The sequence below is a fragment of the Physcomitrium patens genome, chromosome 1 (assembly GCF_059467195.1).
Source record: "Physcomitrium patens ecotype Gransden chromosome 1, ASM5946719v1, whole genome shotgun sequence".
Taxonomy (NCBI): domain Eukaryota; kingdom Viridiplantae; phylum Streptophyta; class Bryopsida; order Funariales; family Funariaceae; genus Physcomitrium; species Physcomitrium patens.
In genome coordinates, this window is record NC_143410.1 from 24,479,426 (window position 1) to 24,493,896 (window position 14,471).

Genomic DNA, 14,471 nt, shown 5'->3' on the forward strand with positions numbered 1-14,471 from the left:
GAATCCAAGACCTTTTCTACCTCGTATTCTTCGTGGTTCTCTATTTCTATGCTAGGTGGTGGACATTGTACTCTTCCAGGAAAAGACGATTCTCGATAAGGCTCCAATAAAGAAACATGAAAGACAGGATGTACCTTCATAGTAGCTGGTAACTCCAGACGATACGCTATAGGATTGATCTGCTTCTGGATAACAAATGGTCCCAATCTCCGATAGTCCAATTTGTCACATGGCCGCTTGGTCTTAATATTTCGTCGAAGCAGCCAAACTTTGTCTCCAATCGTGAATTTAGGTGCCTGATTCCGAAATTTGTCCGCGGACGCCTTGTAAGATTCTTGGGCAGTTTGCAATTGAAGCTTCAATGTAGTTTGAAGCTGCGAAAGCTCCTTCACCAATCCTTCAGCTGCCGAATTGTTAATCGTTGACGAACTCCATAAGTCAAGCTTTGGATGGTATCCATAATTGGAAAAGAATGGCGTTTGTTGAGTTGACGCATGAAGGGTGTTGTTATATGCGAACTCGGCTAGCGATAGATATGCGACCCAATCATCTTGTTGATAGTTGATGGTGCAACGTAAATATTGCTCTAAAACTTGATTCACCCGTTCTGTTTGGCCATCCGTTTGAGGATGAAATGCCGAAGAAAGCTTGATATCGACCTTCAATATTTCAAAAAGAGATTTCCAAAACTTTGACACAAACTGGGTTCCTCGATCCAATACGATATCATCTGGTAGACCATGATATCGATACACATTATCAAGAAAGAGTCTTGCTGTGTCTTCGCTTGACGATGTCTTCTTGCAAGGGACAAAATGTGCCATCTTTGTAAGCCGATCTACGACAACAAAAATGCTGTCAAATGAATTCGATGGTGGTAGATCCGTAATAAAGTCCATGGAAACCGAAGACCATCGTCGGCACGGAATAGGCAATGGCTATAGAAGTCTATAAGGCAGATGTTGAGGGTTTTTGGATCTTGAACAAATGTCACAAGATACAACAAAATCTTTCACATCCTTCCACATTTGAGGCCACCAGAAATCGCGGGAAATAAGTTCCAAGGTCTTATTGAATCCAAAATGTCCTGCAGCTGGAAAGTCATGACAAGATTGAAGAACTCGGAGTCGTGTTGGCCCTTTTGGGATATACAACCGCTCTTCGAAATATACTAGATCTCCTTCCATCTTGAATTTATCATCACTAGCATATTGCTTGATATCAAGGGCTAGAGAATCTTCAATGGTTGCGGCCCGTACTTGGTCGAGGAAGTCAGCATCAATTGGTACAATAGCTGCGTTGAGCCGAAATTTCTCTGGCTTCAACAATATCGTGCACTGTTGATCAAATGCTGCATCTCCAGCCTTTGGCGCGAGATATGATCTCCTTGATAATGCATCGGACAACCCTTGTTGCTTCCCAGGCCGATAAGTAATAACAAAGTCAAACCTGGATGGCGACATACTCTACCGAGCTTGACGCCGATTCAAAACCCGAGCCGACATAAAATACTCCAAATTCTTGTGATCTGTATATACGATCACTGGATGTGTAGTTCCTTCGAGAAAGTGGCGCCACTCTTGGAAAGAATCTACTATAGCAAGGAGTTCCTTATCGTGGATCTCATAATTGATCTCAGCAGCAGAGAATTTTTGAGAATAGAACGCAACTGGATGGAGCTTCTCATCTACGCCCATCTGTGAAAGTACAGCTCCCAAAGCAAAATCTGAAGCATCTGTCTCCAAATAAAAGGCCTTTGTAAAGTCCGGATGTACCAAGATTGGAGCTGTAGTAAATACCATCTTCAAATCTTGAAATGCTTTTTCTTCGATAGGTCTCCATTCGAGCTTGTCCTTACACGTTAACCGAGTGAGGGGGGCAACAACTTGAGAATAATTCTTGATGAAGATCCGATAGTAGTTAGCAAATCCAAGAAAACATTGTACTTCCCTAACCGTCTTCGGAACTTCCCAAGACATGATTGCTTCCACCCTCTTTGGATCCATCTTCAAGCCTTCCGTAGTCGCGATGAATCCCAAAAACTCCATCTCAGTTTGGTGAAATAAGCACTTCTCCAATTTGGCATAGAGTCCTCGCTCCCGTAGTTTTTTGAGTACCAGACGAACGTGCTTCTCATGTTCTTCCTCGTTCTTAAAAAATATCAAAATATCATCTAGATAGATGACAACAAAATCGTCTAGATGCTCTCGAAAGATGTCATTCATCATGTGTTGAAAGACCGCTGGAGCATTAGTAAGACCAAATGGCATGACATTGTATTCAAAATGGCCATACCTTGTTCGGAACGCTGTCTTCCATTCATCTCCTTCTTTAATTCGCACAAGGTTGTAAGCTCCCCTTAGGTCAATCTTTGTAAAGATCCTTGCATGCCCAAGTTGTTCTAGAAGACCAGAGATCAAAGGCAATGGATAGCGATTCTTTTTTGTCACCTTGTTGAGACCTCGATAGTCCACGCACATCCGTAGTGAGCCATCCTTCTTCTTCACAAATAAGATTGGTGCCCCAGTTGGCGACTTCGAATGACGGATGAAGTTCTTGGCTAGATTCTCGTCAATGTACTTCTGCAACTCAGTCAACTCCGCCTGCGACAAATTGTAGATTGGTCCAAAAGGTGGTTGTGCTCCTTCTTGCAATTCAATGGCACAGTCATAGGGTCGATGCTCTGGCAGCATATCAGCATTCTTCTTTTCAAAGACATCTTTGAATTCTTCATACTGCTTTGGAATAACCAAATTCGGAGTTGCATCTTCTCAAGTCGGAGTTGCGAAGATGACAAGAGGTGTATTTTGCTTGGCTTCCTTCATGAAAGCCCTTGCACCTATAAACAAGGATTTGTTTCTAGACATTGTCTTGGCAGATTCCACCTTCAAGGAGTTTGTTGGAAATGTCACTTTCCGCAACTTCCAATCTATCAATGGATTATATCTATCAAGCCAAGATAGTCCCAAAATGATAGGACATGAAGGGGTCTTGATAACATTAAACACAATATTGCTCTCATGGTTTTCAAGACGTACCTTCAATGGTTTAGTTTCATGGATAACATTGCCCGAAGACAATGGTCGTCCGTCTATGACTTCTACATGGACAGGCTTAAATTTCTTTACAAGAGAAATATTGTGAAGCTTGGCAAACTCTTCATCTATAAAGCAAGCGGATGCACCCTATTCTAATAAAGCATCGACTTGTAGTTCTTGAATACCCAGATGTAAAGGTACCATAAAACAATCTGAAAGTTGAGCTGAGAGAAAGGGACCTTGATTAATTTTGGATGTTGAGATGTCCAACCGCACGGTCCCTATTGTGGCTGGGCGTCCTTGTTTTCCTGCATGCTTGTACTCCTGAGTCTTGTTGTTTGAGGCTTCTGTTTCTTCCGACAATCTATAGCTTTATGGCCCGCTTCTCTGCAATATAAACACAAGTTTTGTTCAAACTGTCGCTTCCTTTCCTCAGCTGTGAGGGGTTTGAAACGTATCGCATCAATTTGCATGGGTTCAGGATCTGTGGAGTGATTCTCTGGACCTTTTGAAAATGTAGCAAATGCTCCATCATTTCTCCAGCTTGATCGTCTTTCTTGTCGTAATTCAAAGAGGCGGTTGTCACAAATAATTGCCTAAGATATAAGTTCTTCTAAAGTATCTGCTTTAGGCATGGTGATCAATAAGTTCTTGACATCATCACTCACTCCATATCGAAATCGTGTCATGAACGCCTTATCATTCCAATCAAGATCACATGTAAGCTGTTGAAATTTTGCAGCATAGATTGCAGCAGAACGTGATCCTTGTCGCAGATTTTGTATCTTTCTTTCAGCCACTCTTTCTCGATCGCTATCTCCAAACGCAACAGTAAGTCTCTCTATGAAAGCCTCTAGGTCGTACAATATTGGAGAATCCTTTTCCAATAGTGGAGCAAACCAAGAGCGAGCATTTCCTGATAGAAGAGTACCTATGAAAGCAACCTGGGTAAATCCATTCGGATAACGAGAAGGGTATAGGCGTAGGTAAAGCCGTACTTGTTGCACAAAACCTCGAAAGTTGGCTCTTGTTCCGTCAAACTTGTCTCGTATACTCGCTTTTGGTTCTTTCGTACTAATCCTTGAAGTATCCATGGGGATCGTATGTGACACATGTCTTGCTTCTCTCAGTCGAATAATCTCTTGTTGTAGGCTATGAATTTCGCGTCTAGCTTCTTCGGTCACTAGATCAATTTGAGGTTCTTTACTTGGATTGCGAAGAAATGCAATCTCCTTTTGTACACTATTCATAAGAGCTTGAAGATCTGCAAGAGTTGCCACTCTATTGTCTACTTGTGGAGATGTACTTTCTATGACCTGGTCTACTTCCATATTTAGAGAATAGATGGATTAAAATTTTGAGAGAAGAAGAAATTGCTAAGTCTCTTGGAGAAAATTGTAGCACTACCTGTCACTAAAACCTACTCGGAGAAAAGAAAAAAAACACTAAACGATTTCAGTTTTAGAGGAGGGTAATCCGCAACCTCTAAAAATGCCTCAATGCTTTCGAGAAGAGGGGTAATCCGCACTCTATCAAGAACGCAAAGCTTTGAATTCGATGTTAATAGTCTTTTTTACTAGCTATGCTAAACAAAAAGAAGGAATTAATATCAGTCCAAGAGAGGGTAATCCGCAACCCTTAGAACGCTCAAGTATTTCCAAGAACAGGGGTAGTCCACTCTCTACCTCAAAGAACTAAGCTCTGATATTGTGATTAAGAAAATATCAGTTTAGAGGAAGATAATCCACAACCCCTAAAGCGCTAGAATACCTTCAAGAAGAGGGGTAATCCGCTCTCAAACAAGAAGGATTCAGCTCTGATATTAAGATAAAGGTAGTCTCGACAAACTGTCACGGACCAAAAATACAAACAAGAAATCTAAACAAGAAGTTCAAGAAGAAATGACAAGAACTTGTCAGGGACAAGAACTCGATGAAAGCTAAAGAGTAAGTGAGACTTTTCTCAAAAAGAAATAGGACAAAATAGGAATATGTATATTAAGAAAGAAACTGGAATGGCTATTGCCAAAATACAAGAAAACTAGAGACCCTTGAAACTAGACTAGAAGCAAGAAAGGAGTTGACAAGAGTGAAGAGGGCTTCACTCTTGCCTCTATATATACTATCTAACTAGAAGCCACGTGGCGATGTTCTATAAGACCTCCAATATATGTTGACTTTCTAGGCCACATGCCTTTGCTTGCAAGGCAAGTTTTCTATGGATGGACCACGTAGTTAGCTTGTTCTTTAAGCTTCTAACATGCGTGGCACATGGCTAACTTGTTGACCAAGTTTCTAACCTAAAAGTCAACTATAGACTCCTATAAAGTCAAAGCAGCGTCTATGAAGCTTCTAAGAAGCTTCTCTAGAAGATATTACACAATTAACCTACTTTTACATACTTTTATCTATTCATATAGGTAATTATATGTATGTCCGTGACATTACCCCCCCTTCTAGGGACGAGTTCCACGAGGAGCGGTGATTATATATTGAGAAAATCTAATATGCGGCGAATTGTATTTGCTACATACTCTGATCTTTGTTCTCTTCGAAGATAGTTGATGGGTCCTCTTAGCCATCGATAGTGTCCCATTCCAGGGCGAGAAGACCACCCTGTTATTTGATCACTGTTGAGGCCTTCATAACTTCCTTCAAATAATACATTTGAAACACCATCAAGAGTCGTTCCTATCTCCAATAATATCACCAAACATCGAGAATCTCTTCCAAGGTCGTGATACCAAACGCGTTGTATCTCACCATCTATTCGAGGAAGAACATGTCGTTCTTGAGGGTCTTCATTTCGGTTGCGTCATCTTGAAGGTTGTGACAATCGCAATGTCTCATCCGGTAAGTCAGCAAACGAAGGTTCTTGAGTTGAATCCGCTGGTTGTTGGCTCTCCATCTAATTAGCATCACAAAATGCAAAGAAGTTACAAACAAGGATAGGAAATTGAATGTTATCTTGCCTCAATCTTGTCTCTTTTATAAGAGAGGTTTTCATCTTGGTTTTGATGGATGTCGTTGATGAAAAACTTTGACTTTAGCTGATGCATTTGCTAGATTCCTGGATGGCTCCCATGTGCGCTCACTAATATCATATCCGCACCAATGAACAAGATATTCCAGCTTATTTCGGCGCCGCCTTGAGTCTAATATCTCTTCCACCTCAAATTCTTCATTATTATCTACTTCTATAGGAGGCGGTGGCATTTGTCTTCTTCCTTGTATATCCACTGTCTTATATGGTTCAAGAAGAGACACTTGGAATACAGGATGGATCTTCATTGACTCCGGTAGATGTAACCGATATGCAACTGGGTTGATCTGTTCAGAAACAGAAAAGGGGCCAAGCCTACGATAGTCCAATTTGTCACAAGGTCGAGTGGTCTTGATATTGCGACGAAGTAGCCATACCTTATCACCCACGTTGAGTTGTGGTTGCTCTTTACGATATACATCTGCATTTATCTTTTGTCGTTCTTGAGCTTTCTTCAACTGCGCCTTCATTATTGCATGTAACTCTGACAACCGATTTGCCATATCTTCTGCTGCAGGATTATCAACTTTTGAAAAATCAAAAGTATCAAGTCGTGGATGATAGCCATAATTGGCAAAGAAAGGTGTTTGTTGCGTGGAGGAATGTATCGTATTATTATAAGCAAACTCTGCCAATGGCAGAAGGTTTGTCCAATCATCTTGTTGGTAGTTGATGGTACACCTTAAATACTGTTCCAAGACTTGGTTTACGCGCTCTGTTTGTCCATCAGTTTGAGGATGGAAAGCTGAGGATAGCTTTATGTCCACTTTTAAAATCTTGAAAAGAGTCCTCCAGAATCTCGACACAAATTGAGTTCCCCTATCCGATATGATATCTTTAGGTAATCCATGATAGCGATAGATATTATCAATGAAAAGCTTAGCTGTTTCTTCACCTGTGATAGATTCTGTACATGGCATAAAATGTGCCATCTTGGTGAAACGATCTACTATCACAAATATAGAATCATAAGATCTTGAGTTTGGAAGATCTGTGATGAAATCCATAGAAACAGAAGACCATGGTTGTTCTGGTATAGGTAATGGCTGAAGAAGTCCGTAAGGTCGATGTCGAGGAATTTTTGATCTTGAACAAATATCACATGATTGTACAAAGTCTTTGACTGACTTCCACATTTGTGGCCACCAAAAATCTCTTGATATGAGTTCCAGAGTCTTATTATATCCAAAGTGCCCTGCTGCTGGAAAGTCATGACGTGCTTGAAGAACACGCAAACGTGCTTTTCCTTCTGGAACATATAGGCGTCCTTCAAAATATAATAGATTATTCTTGAACTCGAACTTAGAAGAATCATGAGACTTGGAAGAATTATTCTCGATATCATGAACAAGAGGGTCTGAGGACATACTGGACTGGATTTGCTTGAGAAAAGTTGAATCAACAGTCAATGTTGATTTCACTTCTCGGAGATGAAATTGCTCCGGTTTCAAGAGGACCGTTCTTTGTTGCTCAAAAGCTGCATCTCCTTCTTTTGGTACAAAATAAGAACGTCTAGACAGGGCATCGGACAAACCTTGTTGTTTTCCTGGCCGATAAGTGATAATGAAGTCGAATCTTGACAAAGACATACTCCAACGAGCTTGACGACGATTCAACACGCGTGCTGACATGAAATACTCGAGGTTCTTGTGATCTGTATACACAGTGACTGGACTAGAAGCACCTTCTAGATAATGACGCCATTCTTGAAAGGAATCCACGATTGCAAGAAGTTCTTTATCGTGGATCTCATAATTGATCTCGGCTGGTGAGAATTTTCTTGAATGAAAAGCTATCGGATGAAGTTTGTCATCTGTTCCCATTTGTGATAAAACTGCACCCAAGGCAAAATCCGATGCGTCTGTTTCCATAAAAAATGCCTTGGAAAAATCAACACGATATAAGACTGGTGCAGAGACAAACGATGTCTTCAAGGCTTCAAATGCTGCTTCCGCTTCTTGATTCCATTGGAATTTATCTTTACTAGTCAAGCGTGTAAGTGGAGCTGCAACTCGTGAGAAGTCTTTGATGAAGATCCGATAGTAATTGGCAAATCCCAAGAAACATTGGACATCTCTCACAGTCTTTGGAATCTTCCAATCCATGATTGTTTGGACTTTCTTAGAATCCATCATAAGACCATCATTTGAAATGATGTATCCTAAAAAGTCAACTTGAGTAGTGTGAAATACACACTTTTCCATCTTGGCGTACAATCCTGCATCTCTGAGTTTTTGTAATACTTGACGAACATGTATTTCATGTTCTTCAACATTCTTAGAATAAATCAGGATATCGTCTAGGTAGCAGACGACAAAATTGTCTAAGAATTCACGAAATACATCATTCATGAGATGTTGAAAAGCAGCTGGTGCATTCGTGAGTCCAAAAGGCATGACATTATATTCAAAATGCCCGTACCTGGTTCGAAACGCAGTCTTCCATTCATCTCCTTCTTTGATCCGTACTAGATTATATGCTCCTCTTAGATCTATTTTTGTATAGATCTTAGCTTGATTTAACTGGTCAAGGAGTCCTGATATCAAAGGTAATGGATACCTGTTCTTGATTGTGATCTTGTTGAGTCCTCGATAGTCAACACACATTCGTAAAGATCCATCTTTTTTCTTTACGAATAAAATTGGAGCTCCTGCTGGAGATTTTGAATGGCGTATGAAATTCTTCGCTAAATTCTCGTCAATATATGTCTTGAGTTCAGCCAACTCATCTTGCGATAAACTGTAAATTGGTCCAAATGGTGGCTGAGTTCCTTCCTTGAGATCGATTGAACAATCGTATGGGCGATGCTCAGGAAGAATATCTGCATTCTTTTTCTCAAAAACGTCTTGATAATCCTGATATTGACTTGGAATGCCACTTGAAGTCTTTACGCTTTCAGAAATAGGTGCAGCATAAATAGCAAAAGTTGATCCTTCTTTTGCTGCGTGTATAAATGCTTTTGCACCTATAAGTGCGGGTTTTACTATACTAGACTCATGGTTTTTTACTTGATTAATAGAACTGTTACTAATGCTCCGAAGAAAATCAAGTTTACGAGAAATCCAATCTATTCGAGGATTATACTTTTCTAACCATGATAAGCCTAAAATTACTGGATTAGAGGGAGACCTAATTATATTAAAAATTATGCAACTACTATGACCATTTATTACTACATCTACAGGAAGTGTTTCGTGAGTTACATCTCCAGAAGACAACGGACGACCATCTATGACTTCTACGTGTACAGGTTTAGTTTTTTGTATTAATGATATTCTATGACATCTAGCAAATTCTTCATCTAAGAAACAAGCTGAGGCTCCTGAATCTATCAAGGCAGAGGCTTTGTAATTATTAGGTCCTAAACGCACATCTATTATAAAACAAGGAGATGGTTCTGAGGAGAGGATAGGACCTTCATTAGAAGTTGTACAAGATTCCAGCCGCACGGTCCCTATTGTAGCTGGACGTACTCGTTTTTCGACATACTGTCTTCTTTGATAGCCGTACTCCTCATTTTGTAGTTACGTCGCTTCTTTGGACAATGTTGAGCAGTGTGCTTAGGTTCTCCACAATATAAGCACAATCCTTCTTGTCGACGACGAGACTTTTCTTGCTCAGTAAGAGGTTTGAAACGTACCGCATCAATTTACATATCCTCCACTTCTGAAGGTATGTGTTGAGGAGACGTCGGTGTTGCCATTGAATTGTAGTAACGTTGAGGCCTACTTGTGCGACTCTCGGATCGAAATTCAAAAAGTCGATTGTCGCACTTCACAGCAAAGTCAATTGCTTGACTCAATGTTTGAGGATCAGGTAAATTAAGCATCAATTTCTTTACCTCATATTGTAATCCGTAGAGAAATTGACTCACAAGTGCGGCATCATCCCACTTGATATCAGTTGCAAGTTGTCGAAATTGCGAAGCATATAATGTTACTGATCGATTGCCTTGTCGCAAAATACGGATCTTGTTGGTTGCAACACGAATTGCATCATGTTCTCCAAACATGGATCGAAACTCCGCCAAAAAAGCCTCCAGATTATCCAATATTGGATCTCGTCGTTCAAGAAAAGATGAAAACCATGACAATGCTGAACCTGAAAGAAGTGTACCAATGAATCTTACTTGTGACCCTGGAGTTGGATAGCTCTGGGGTTGAAGTTCAATCACTAGTTGGACCTGATTGATGAATCCTCGAAACTTGGATCTGGTACCATCAAACTTCTCGGGCAAGGCAACTCTCGGTTCTCTAACACTCGAAGGGTGTTCCATTCTGGGAGAAGGGACATGGTTTGGTGCAGATGTTGAAGCAGCCCCAATCATCTCTATATCTTCACTTCCTACCATTCTTGTTGCTCCTTGTGGTGGTAAATTGAGTTGATGCATCGCAAGCATTAACTCCCTCAATTGTTCTTGCATCTGTGCCATTGCACTCTTCATTTCAACAAGCTCTGCCATAGTAGCACTTAGAAAAGAGAAGATGTCTAACAACGCTCAAAACAAATAGAAGAGAGGAATTGATAACAAAGAAAATACTAAGAACAATATCAGTTTAAAAGAGGGTAATCCGCAACTTCTAATGCGCTTATGTCTTATCAAGAAAAAGGGGTAATCCACTCTTAATCAAGAAAAGACAAAGCTCTGATATTGTAAGTGTACTCTTGTCAATCTGTCAGGGACAAGAACTCGATGAAAGCTAAAGAGTAAGTGAGACTTTTCTCAAAAAGAAATAGGACAAAATAGGAATATGTATATTAAGAAAGAAACTGGAATGGCTATTGCCAAAATACAAGAAAACTAGAGACCCTTGAAACTAGACTAGAAGCAAGAAAGGAGTTGACAAGAGTGAAGAGGGCTTCACTCTTGCCTCTATATATACTATCTAACTAGAAGCCACGTGGCGATGTTCTATAAGACCTCCAATATATGTTGACTTTCTAGGCCACATGCCTTTGCTTGCAAGGCAAGTTTTCTATGGATGGACCACGTAGTTAGCTTGTTCTTTAAGCTTCTAACATGCGTGGCACATGGCTAACTTGTTGACCAAGTTTCTAACCTAAAAGTCAACTATAGACTCCTATAAAGTCAAAGCAGCGTCTATGAAGCTTCTAAGAAGCTTCTCTAGAAGATATTACACAATTAACCTACTTTTACATACTTTTATCTATTCATATAGGTAATTATATGTATGTCCGTGACAGAACTAGATTATCAGATGAGTACAAGAGCAACGCCAAGAGAATTGAGCTAGAGCTTCAAGAGATGTGTTGTCGAGACTGAAGAACTCTTTAGCCTCGACTCCTATATATACTACTGGCCTATGGTTCTAAGGAAGCGCATCAAGAAGCTTCCCAAGAACTATGAAGCTTCTCGAGCAACTACCCAAGAGTTAGGAAGCTTTTCAAGTAACTTCCTAGAATCTACTAGAATATTCTAAGAATCTTCTAGAGCCTTTTAAAGGAATCTTCGAAGAATCTTTAGAGAATCTTTAAAGAATATTCTAAGAGAATATTCAAGGAATCTTCTGGAAGTTTCTAGAGACTTCTTTCTAAAAGGTTCTAGAAACTTGTCTCTAGAAAGGTCTAAGGACTATGTCCCTAACACTTATTCACAATGTTAAGAATAATTTTTTTAAGTTTCATAATATTTTTAAATTTAAATGAAGAAAATTTTATCTCATTTTGAAAGGCGATTATATATTCTAAAAGGCAAAGGAGAATTAAGTATTCTTCAAGCTTTTCTCAACTTTTTAGCAATCAAATATTTTAGATACAACAAGACTTTAGAGCTAATATCTAAAGATTTTTTATTGCCAAAAATATAGAAGGCATTCAAAGACTTTATACAATCATGCAACATTTGATTAAAATTGAAAACTCCTCATCATCGACCTTATAGACTTCTTCAACCATTACATATTTTAAAAAATTATGATCGTCTATTTCTATGGATTTTATCACAATATTGTATTGTGGTTTGATTACCATGTAAAAATAATGTAAATATATATTTAATATATAGTTTATTATACAATATAATAAGAGCCATGTTATTAGATTTTAGTAGATTACAAAATGTAGTTAGATTACTACTTTGAAGTAGTTATTTTAAAAGGGCTATTATTGAGGTTGATTTTATATTGAAAATAATTTTATATATTTAGAGCCACCTTTATTAGATATTAATGACTCTTAAAATCTTATTTTGTTTCTTTTATTTGCTGTTTAAGACACATAAAATATAAAATTTATTAAAAAAAAGAATTAAAGAAGGATTTTTGTGTAAAAAAGAGTAATTTGGTCAATCATATGGATGAATAGAGATCAATGATAAAAATCTCTATTCCTATTGGCCAAAAGTCATGCCTAATAGGTTTCAAGGAGGTTGCATGAGATCTTATTAGGAATTAGGATTATTTTTTTGAATACATCAAAGGTTAAGATTGTTAAGTTTAGGATTTTGGATATAATTTTGATGCAAATTTTGTAAGAATTGGAGTTTTTGTAGTAGGCGCTCAAAGTCAAAGTGTTGATTTTGTACCTACTATCTTTGTTTAAAGTGCTTGTGAAGATCAGATTATGTGGTCAGAGAGTTGGTTTAAAAAGCTACATTTTTCATGCAAAAAAAAAAAAATTAATTAATTTAAAGGAGCAATAATTGTTTGAAGATAGTACTTTTAAATTAAGATTTAAATATGCTTTTTTTAAAAAGAAAAGATTTTTTTAATTCTTATTATTGATTTTGATGAATATTATTGATAAAAATCATTAATCTTCTTTGTTTTATTTATAAGATTCTTTAGAGGCTTCTATGTACATTCACTAATATCATATTAACACCAATATATAAGATATTTTAATTTATTTTGGCACTATCTTAAATCTAAGACATCTTCTATTTCAAACTTTTGATTGTTATTCATTTCAATAAAAGAAAGAAACATATATCTATTGTCTCATGTAGTTCAAAAAGATACTTACAAAACATAAGATGGATATTCATAGATTTCAATAGGTATAATAAATATTCAACTAGTTTGATCTACTCAAAAATAGAAAATGACTTAAGTTTGTAATAATCCAACTTGTCACAATGACAAATAGTCTTGATATTATAATTAGATAATCTTATCTTATTACCAATGTAGAATGGATTTATTTTTTTTGTAATAGATATTTACATTGTTTTGTTTGTTATTCTTAAGCTTCATTTAATCATGCCTTTACCATTGTATATAATTTTGATAAAAAAAATTGTTAAATCTTATCCAATATGATTATTAATTTTTTTAAAATAAAAAATATCAAATTATAGATGATAATTATAATAAGCATAGAAAAGCGATTTTTAAATAAAAAATCTTATTAATTATATACAAATGATTAAAAAAAAGAAGATTTTTTATATAATCTAAAGAAATAGGTGATTATAGTTTTTTTAATATATAAAGTGGTTAAAAAAGTCCATAAGATGGATGATAAGAAGTTTTTGATTTTGAATAAATATTACATGATTATACAAAGTCTTTAATTGCCTTCTACATTTAAGTCTATAAAAAAATCTTAATATCAATTCTAAGGTCTTATTCTATTTAAAATATTATACAATAAAAAAATCATGATAAGCTTAAAGAGCTTATAATTATACTTCAAGTTGTTGTACTATATGAGATCTTACTTAAGAATGCATCAAGCATCTAGCTAAAGAAGATAAAAGAAAATTGCAACAAAAAAATCCAACAACTCTAATAGAATCATATATAAATTATAATTAAGGCTTAATAAATATAATAAAATATTGATCAATTTCAACTAAATTTTTAAATAAATTATAAAAAAATATAAATAAATCCTAATTGAATCTTAATTAAATCATAGACCAATTTTAATCAAATCTTAAGTAAATCTTAGTCAAATCCTAATCAAATTCTAAAACAATTCTAATCTAATCTTAATTAAATCTTAATCAAATCTTAATAAGATTTTAAACAAATTTTAATCAAGTTCTAATTAAATTCTAATCAAATCCTAATCAAATTTTAAACTTTATTCAAAACTTAATCAACCCTAATCAAATTCTATTCAAATCTTAAATCCTAATCAAATCTTAATTAAACCTTAGATCCTAAATCATCCTAATTAATCTTTAATTAAATCTTAAATCTTAAAGAAAACTCTTATTAATCCTATAGTATATTAAAAATTCAATAATTAATAGCTAAATCATTTATTTTGACTCAAATTTTTTACACCTTAAGATAATTAAATTAACAAAAAGCATATAAATTTTAAAGAAGATCAAAAGTACTAAGTAGAAGATAAATCCTAAAATTTATTTAGATATTGGCCGACCGACTTCTTTAATCTTGATGTTGATCTCTTTAAGCC